General features: G+C 38.7%; 1 long non-coding RNA gene across 1 annotated transcript; it reads right to left on the bottom strand.

Annotated features, from left to right (window-relative positions):
* Positions 1-6039: 6039 nt before the first annotated feature.
* LOC118501867 lies at positions 6040-7986 on the bottom strand. Its single transcript, XR_004904529.1, has 3 exons — positions 7854-7986; positions 7056-7103; positions 6040-6503 (listed from the first exon to the last, which is right to left on the bottom strand). It is a non-coding gene; the product is annotated as an uncharacterized LOC118501867 (long non-coding RNA).
* Positions 7987-9511: the final 1525 nt, after the last annotated feature.

Here is a 9511-nt window from a genome sequence, read left to right as displayed (position 1 = left end):
CTGGGACCCTACCTTGTTGCAGTACTCCCCCCTAACTCAAGTTTTATGCTTGCCTAGACATACATTGACTCCTTGTTGATTATAGCAAGTACTATTTTATGGTATAGTCAAGAGATATAAATATAAATATATTCAAAATTCTTGAGTTGAATACATGGGATGAAATGGCTTATTTAACTCAGCAAAAATTGATTTCAGATTATAGGATGAAGAAAATATTGTTGGTCCACTGGGAGCCACATGGCACAAATTTGATGACAGAACCAGCAAGAGTAGTGATTAAGGGCTATTCAGGAAAACAAGACTGTAATTACCTCATTGTTATGGAAAATCATGTTTGTCAGTGTTCCATACAACTGTCAATGGTAAGTGAATAATACCATCCTACATGCATATGAATAGAGCCTTTTTTCTATGAATCTCAACTAAGGAACACATTATTTTTATCACCATCAAAATAAATTATAAAAAGACAACTATAATAAGAACAAAAAATAAATAATACAATGTGCTGAGTACAGTTGTAGAGCTATGAGGTAGTTCATACTCATACCTCATAGCTCAAAGGTGATTTTGAGAAACTTAGGAATTTGAAGTTCTCAGCCTTGTCATCTCTGCCACAACCCCACCATCCTATTTCCTGGAATCCTACTCTTTTCCCAGCAGTGTCTTTTTCACACCCAAGACCTAATGAGTGGAGTATCTCATCACCACTGCAATAGCAACCTTCACAGTCTAGTCCCAATATTGGTCCTCAGCTTACCAGCTCTGGCACCTTAGGAGATGAGGAATTTCCTCAAAGTTACCATCAGAATTTATCATTTCCACTCATACTTTGAGATGGAATTTCACAGCCTATAGTTCCTCTTTGCTTGTGTAAGTTTTGTAGGGCATTTATAAAAATCCAAATATATGCACAAGTTTAATAATCACTACTATTTCTCTAGCAACTAAATTACTCATTTGATCTCTTGTTATCATCCAATTTTATTATCTCCAGCTGCCACCAGTGTTAGTTAGAATATTTTTGATGAGAGCACATGACATAGATTATCACTCCCCACCTCACAGCAAGAAGTTTATTCACACACACTTCAAATATATGACCACTACCAATCCATAATTTAACTTTGAGGGTCTGCTTCCTAGAGCCATGTTTGCTACCAGTTACTTTATCAGAGGTCCCAAAACATATGGCTCTGTAGGAAATTTGAGCATCATTTCAAAAATTATTTTGCATACAGAAATATGGGCAGGATTGAGTAAATACACCAAGGATCTGTGCAGAACCCCAGGGACAATGAGAGCTGAAATCAGGTACCAACAATAAGCTTGATGTCCAGGGAAGGAGCAGTTATTAGAATCCAAAGAGAGAGCTGCTTTCAACATACTGTCTGGTGGGTACAATGAATAAGGCCAGGGTAAAAAATACCCCAAATCGCTTTTCTTACACCTTTCTTATTTCCTACCTGAAGTTCTCATTGGTCCAGGGAAATTTGGTGAAAGCCATAGATGAGAAGGAGGCTCACTCATATGTACACATGGAGCAGCCTTCCACAGTTCACAGCTGAACAGACAATGCAGAACATACCCAAGTCATCATATGATTATTCATAAAACTCTAAGGTGAATGTAGAGAGATATGTAAAGCTAGCAGTATTCCAGACCAGTACCTCTTACTCAAAAAAAAATTGTGTGTCACTTTAACCAAATGCATTTTAGTATGTGCTGCAGGCAAAATCTGAAGGAAAATGCTAGATGAGCTACATACATGTCAAAAATGGATGGATGAACCCAAGATTCTAAACATATCTAAATAAATGATGACTAGGCTGTAAGGACTGAAAGATAGAAAACACGTTTCAAATTTCTAGCAGTTTATTCAAAAACCAGTATTAATATAATAGTTAAACAATAAATAATAATTTAATAAAAATTTGAAACTAGGACAAAAAGAAGAAAACATGTACTCTAACACAGATATAATTAAGAATATGGTAAATATGGGACTTCTGGCAAGATGGAGGCATAGGTGGACGCACCATACCTCCACACACAACCAACATTAGAACAGCAACAATTTAGAGGCAGAATAACCCCCCAAACTGACAGAGAATTTATCTGAATGCAAGTCGGACAGCCAAGAAGTTGAAGTAGACCTGTTCATCCAGACCTGTAGGAGGGCCAGAGAGGAGCAGCCAGGCACAGAGTGCGGAGGTGGAGAACGGAGAACTGGGTGCATAAGGCAAATGGGAGTGCGTAAGGCATCTGGGGTGTGCAAGATCGAAGCAGGTGGACCATGAGTACGCAAGCGGCAGCTGGTGGACCCAGTGAGGCGGTGATAGTGGAGCAGGGCAGAGCATGCATCCCAGGATCCCAGAGAAGGAAATGAGGTCCCAGGAGAGTGGAGCTACCGCCATTGTTCCCCCCCGCCCCGGCCCCACATACAACATCACAATCTAGAGACTGGGGTGCCCAGCCCCAGTGAACACCTAAGGCTCTGCCCCTCACCATAAATGGAGCGACCAGACCAAAAAAAAAAAAGAGAGCAAGAGAGAGATATGTCTCAAACAGAAGAACAGATCAATGCCCCAGGACTCATCCTTTTGAGTGACTAAGAGATAGCCAATCTATCAGATGCACAGCTCAAAACACTGGTGATCAGGAAGCTCACAGAATTGGTTGATTTTGGTCTCAAATTAGATGAAAAAAAATACAGGTTACCGTAAAAGAGATGAAGGAAGATGCATGGAGAACCAATAGTGATGGGAAGGAAACTGGGACTCAAAACAATAGAGTGAACCAGAAGGAAGAAAAAAACAACCAAGCAGGAAAGAATGGAGAAATAAGAATTCAAAAAACTGAGGAGAAGCTTAGGAACCTCCAGGACATCTTTAAACGTTCCAACATCCTAATTATGGGGGTACCAGAAGGGGAAGAGGAAGAGCAACAAGTGGAAAAGTTATTTGAACACATAATAAAGGAGAACTTCCCCACTCTGGCAAAGGAAATAGACTTCCAGGAAACCCAGGAAGCTCAGACAGCCCCAAAGAAGTTCCAAGGAGAAACACACCAAGGCTCATCATAATTACATTAGCCAAGGTAAAAATGGAGGAGAGAATCCTAGAAGCAGCAAGAGATAAGGAGACAGTAACCTACAAAGGAGTTCCCATCAGACTGTCAGCTGATTTCTCAAAAGAGACCTTACAGGCAAGAAGGGGCTGGAAAGAAGTATTCCAAGTCATGAAAGCCAAGGACCTACATCCAAGATTGCTCTATCCAGCAAAGCTTTCATTTAGACAGGAAGGGCAGATAAAGTGCTTCTCAGATAAGGTCAAGTTAAAGGAGTTCATCATCACCAAGCCCTTATTTTATGAAATGTTAAAGGGACTTATCTAAGAAAAGAAGATAAAGAAAAAACATGTATAGTAGAAGGACAGCAAACTCACAATTATTAACAACCACACCTAAAGCAAACCAAAAGAAACTAAGCAAACAACTAGAACAGGAACAGAACCACAGAAATGGAGATCACATGGGGGGGTTAGCAATAGGGGAGTGGGAGGAGGAGAGAGGGGGAAAAGGTACAGAGAATAAGTAGCATAGATTGTAGGTTGAAAATAGATAGGGGGAGGGTAAGAATAGTATGGGAAATGTAGAAGCTAAAGAACTTATAAGTATGACACATGGACATGACTAAAGGGGGGGCTATGGGTGGGAGAGGGTGTACAGGGTGGAGGGGAGTGAAGGGGGAAAATGGGACAACTATAATAGCATAATCAATAAAATATATTTTAAAAAAAGAATATGGTAAATACTCTTGCAACCTTTTCCTTTTTCCTGTGCAGAGTTTCTTTTTAGTGTGACTGCATTACATGATATGCTTCTTTTACAGCAATGACTGAGCTGGGGAATTAAGGAGTAGATGCTAAAGGCTACTTTCAAGGGAGATATTTCCTCAAGGGCTAATTGTACTCAGAACTCATGTGATTATCTGTGTATCCACAATTACATATATTCCATGTTATGTTGACCTTGTGAGAATTATCACAGTTTAAATGCTAACTCTTGCCTAGGACTATCCATGCAGTAAGAGAGAGCTTTTGGCACAGAGCACAACCACATTATTCTTTAAAGGACACCCTGGTACCAAACTCTGAAGACTATAGCCACTACAGTAAACAATCACAGACCTGCCAGGGGCTCCATTATGCTTCTTGTCTCTGTCTTATGTTTGGTTATTATATTTCTTGTCTCTGTCTTGTGTTTGGTGAGAACAAGCCAGCCTGGGATCACACTGGTCCTCAGATTAAGCTGTGCTCACCAGCTTGGATAGATTCTTTCCTGAAGGAGAGTTTCTCTTTAGAGTTTTAGATGTCCTTTCTTTCCAGAGGACCTGATCAAAACCATCTCAATCCATCAGAAACATTCTTTCCTCCCAAGACATTCCTCTGGAAATTGGTTCACTTCTCACAGGAACAGTGGTATACCAAGTGGTATTGCCAACTTTTCAGGCCACACATCATCTTGTTTCAACCTGCTCCAGACCAGTGGGTGCCACAATGGCTTATGAGTCTATGAATAAAGAAAATCATTAATGTAAGTGCATAAAATCATAAAAATTAGCCCCAAAGTTATTATTCACAACCTTAAATCCTGCTTCTTTAGGCACCTACTTCATACACAAACATGACTATGTTTAATCTACTTTGTGTCCTGCTTTGTTTCACTTAACAGTATATTCTAAACATTTTCAATGTTTTTACAAACTATAATATATTTAAATGACTATTAGTATGTAAACTACTATTTTATGTATACCTAATGATATATATATAAATAATACCTAACAAATGCTGTAGGAAATGTTGGTATAGTAATTCTCCTATTGATAGTTAACTTGATCATGCTGTGGTCTCTTGACTTAAATGCATTGATATGTGGAGATTTGGGGGGATTTCTTTAAGAAACAAAAGGAAAACTTAAAACAGAAGAGAAGTCACAGCCCTGGCTGGCATAGCTCAATGGATTGAGCGTGGGCTGTGAACCAAAGTGTCACAGGTTCGATTCCTAGTCAGGGTAAATGCCTGGGTTGCAGGCCATGACCCCCAGCAACCGCACATTGATGTTTCTCTCTCTCTCTCTCTTTCTCTCTCCCTTCCCTCTCTAAAAATAAATAAATAAAATCTTTAAAAAAAAAAGAAGAGAAGTCACAACTTATGAGCGCATATAGCCCATCTTCCAACAAAGTTAAAGGTTTGGGCTGTAATATGCAGTGGGAGTTGTGACATGCTCACTTTGTTGGGCTACGTGATTCCCAGGTATTTACCACCAAGCCATTTGCCAGGTACTGTGATTTCTAGTTGGTCTGCCTTTTTTACTACACCTTTAATAACTTTCTGTTTATTTTACATATATAATTTCCAGGATTTTTAACTGATGATAATGGAAGGTATAGGAAAATAATGTATCAATTGCATCTTTATGCCATAGTATTTCCTATCATTAGTTAAAGTACTTTGTATCAACTGTCTTTATGAAGAAAGAGTAGAGTTTGAAAGAGACAGGTGGAGAGAAAAATGAAAAATTCTGGCCTTTACATTTCATAGTAACACAAAAATGGACCAACTTGAATCCTTGGTTTCAAAGCCTCTTACAAGGCCTGGAAATGTCCTTTCTCTCCAGCATCACAAAACTCCTCATCTGTTCAAGGGTTAAAAACAAAGGGAGAGGAAGAGGGTAAGGAAGTAGATTAAGACCTACTGTTGGGCAAGAAGGTGGATCCACTAGGTCACATGATATGGACTAAATAATGAACCTTATTAGGGAGGTTTATAAGCCACAGCCCACAAATGAAGGCCTCAGCCACCCATTCCTTTCAACAACCCACAAAGAGGGGAGTTGGACCTAGGCACTGATGGGCACATCATATGTCCTTGAGTAGAGGAGTGGCAGACTCTTTGCTGTTCTTCCTTTTTACCTGGTAAATGGAAGATGAACAGAGAATTGAGCTCCAATCAATCTTGGATTCATTGCCTGAGGAGATGGCTTAGAAAAAAACCTCTGTCCAGCATTAAAGAACTTGGAGTCCATGGAATTATAATCCTTTCTTCAATCCTGTGGAAAGTTCAGCTCAGGTACAGCCTCTCCAGCCAGGAGAAGTAGAGATGTTCCCCAAGCTAGCATGTGCAGGTAGCTCAGAGTGGGATTGAGACATTGCTTCCAGAGGGCTCTGCTCATTGGAGCATGTTCACTCTAAAATATATTTCATAACCAGTGCTGCTTTCTAGATATAAATCCTTTCAAATTATTAGTCATAGGAGATGGCCTTAAGTCAATATTTCCAAAAATAAGAGGGATCTGATGAAGTTGATTTTCTTTAAATTGATCATAAAAGTGAAAATAATAGTTTCTTTCAGAATCAGCAGTCAGAAAGCCATATGACAGAGCAGGAGTGAAATCCAGGTTCCAAATGCAATAGCAGGCACCCTAAGCTGCCTCTACTGCTAGGAAGATGGTCATGCGTTTGTAAATTTCTAGAAAAAGCCATCATTTTTCTTTCAATCATTGTAGCAAATCAGAGCTACATATTTTTTTAAATGTTTGATCTTAATCAGAAAAGTTAACTTTGTTGTTCACAGCTACTGCCTCCAAATTAAATGCTTGCTAAAATTTATATCATTTAACTGTGATGAAACAAGCAGTTAAACTGGTATTTTAGTCCTGTGTAAACAAAGTAATTAACATACAAAAAGAACTTCACTTTTCACTGATTGTCATGAAGTTCTGACAGAATCAAAGGAAGAGATAAATGAAGTTACAAAACAAGAAGCTGTTGGTGCTAACTTCAGTACAAATCAGGACTGACTAGAATCAACATATAACACAACATTTACTCATTTACCAAGATATATTTATCATATCTCATATTTCATCAGAAGGGCTGAAAGAAGGTCCTTAGCACATTATTGCTGCTTAATTGTGGTGTACATGGACTGAAACATTTCCAAGGTAAAGGAATAAATTAGTGATATGATCACACATAAGAAACTAACAAAGGGATGACACCACATCTCTGTTTCCAGGGTAGATGTGTCAGCAACCTATAGAAATGCCAGCAGTGAACATGCAATATTTAGAGACCTAAATTTAGCTCCACTGAGAAATATCCTGATCCAATTTCTTGGGTTTCTTTCAGAATAAAATTAAGTTGTCAGGCAACAGACAAAGATCTGTTTTTTTTGGAATAAGAGTGCATGTGTGTGTGAGGAGGAGATAGATACACAAACCCCCTAGATTCTAAATGGTTTGATGCAATAAATTGACTTGTGCTGGTGCACATAATAATGGGAAGTTGTTAATGGAACTGATGTTTTAAAATATTGATTCTCACAAAGCAAGCAATCCTTTTCCTTTTTTTTTCTGAAGGCACAATAAAAAGAAGAGAAAACAGACCCTTGGTAAATGCAGAGGTCAGAGGCTAGGTGCAACTTCTCAGTGAGCATATCATTAGAAGGAAACTGCTGGGAAGCATATTCCCTGATGGCCCTGCTGAGCAGAAAATACATAATGTGACTGGGACTATAGGTGTAGCTTTTATAGCAGCATCTACTTCCCATGGAATGGAAAAGCCAAGGACCATCAGACAGATGTCTCCCAACTGAAGGGCAGCAACGCAGGTAAGCAATGAATACACCATTCTTATTGTGTTGGGGGGGCGGTGAAAAGATCAAAATATTTACCTGTAAAGGTCAATAATTGCTAAAGTATATTGTTTTCTAAATCTCCAACAAGATGTTCAACAAGGGCCTAACCATTTTACCTCATTCATTCCTACACATAGACTCACACACCTGTTTTTTAGGTGCATGGTTGTTACCTGCTACCATCAACATGAAAATCTGTGCCAGACTGAGGTGTTTTAATTGAATACAAAAGTAATAAATGTAATGAGACATAGTTAACCTATTAGTCTACTCAGCTGTAACAACTGGTTGGAAATTTAAGGATTTAAATCACCCCTATGTGCATGTTGTGCAGGTCAGCACTGTACCTGGACTCCTGGTATTCAAAGAATTAGCACCCTAAGTTTTCATTCACAAAACCAAACTTCAGACAGTGAGACACTGTGATTTTTGGTGTAGCTAAGAAAAAAAAAGAGACTGTTGGGCAAGAGCCTGTATATAAGCCATGAGTTGGCTCATTTATTCATCAGATATCCTGTTAATATTGTGTATATTTTAGATTAAAAATATGAAGTTGTGTTGAGGGACTACAAATAGTGAATGAATGTGCTGCATCCAAAGTAGATCTCATGACCACGCCTAGCACAAAACTGAAATTATGAATGTTTCTACATAATCACTTCAAAAGTCAATTCCTAACCCTTCTTTTTAAGAATTTTCCAGACTTATTCTGCACACCAGTAAATGAACTTGTTATTTATTAAAGGTTGAATTGCCTTAATGCAGAGTAAAATGTTACTTTTATATGTTTCATAAATTTTGAAATCTATACAACTTGGAGCCATCAACAACTTTTATAGTTAGATATTTTTACTGAACATTGCAAATTATTTGTTTTCCAGATGAAATCCTCATCTTAAAGCATTTCTTTCATTGACTTCTTTTCTCTCTCAGTTCTCTCTAGAATTCCTTAGTGACATGCAGGCCGAATTCTTCAGTCGTCCCCCCCACCCCTGCCCCACCATGTTTCTGACCACTTTCTGCCTGTGGGGTTTTGAGTAGGACCAACCACAACAACAGAAACTGAATAAGGAGTTATGTGCTAGAGGGTAGAAGAGCCCTTGGTCTGGCCCCCAGCTATACAGGCAGACTCTCCCTGAGGTCAGTAGCAAGGCAACCATGCTTGTCGCTTGCAATCAGACACAGAAAAGAAACAGTCCCATTTTCCTACCTAATAAAAAAGCCACCAGCCTGAGCCACTACACTAAGGGGAGAGACATCGACAATAAACAAAAGAAGAAGAAAAAAATTCTTTAAGCTACTCCTTTACTTAAGGCAGGAACTCAAGCTAGAAAAACAAAAGCTGTTAGCTTTCACTGAAGTAGAATTACCAGAAGCGATGAGTAAAGTCTTCAGGCAGAAAGTAGGAGGGTCTTCACAGAGAGAGAATGAGAACTCCAAATAAACTTCCTAGAAATAATGAATATCGTTTCTGTTTTCTAAAAAGTTAAATTTTAAAAATTAAAAAAGAAGGGTATATGTTAATTAGCTTTCTTAGCATTCTTGAGGATTGAGAGAGTGATATGTCACAACAGAAAGTTAAGTTCCACAGAGCTGGAATGTATGAGTGGGAGAACATGAGGTATGCAGAACAGTTCAGGAAATCTGATGAGCATGTAATAGGGAACACCACCCCCCCCAAAACAGGGGACTGTAGGGGGAAGGAATTATTAGACAAAAAATCAGAAAAAAATAGAGAAACTACCCTAAATTGTAGAGTCTTCAGATCAAAAGTATTCATCATGTCATAGGCAGCATTAGTGAAC

This window comes from Phyllostomus discolor, chromosome 7 (genome assembly GCF_004126475.2).
Source record: "Phyllostomus discolor isolate MPI-MPIP mPhyDis1 chromosome 7, mPhyDis1.pri.v3, whole genome shotgun sequence".
Lineage (NCBI taxonomy): Eukaryota > Metazoa > Chordata > Mammalia > Chiroptera > Phyllostomidae > Phyllostomus > Phyllostomus discolor.
Note: the sequence above shows the minus strand (reverse complement) of the source record. Positions and strands in the feature narration are given on the sequence as shown.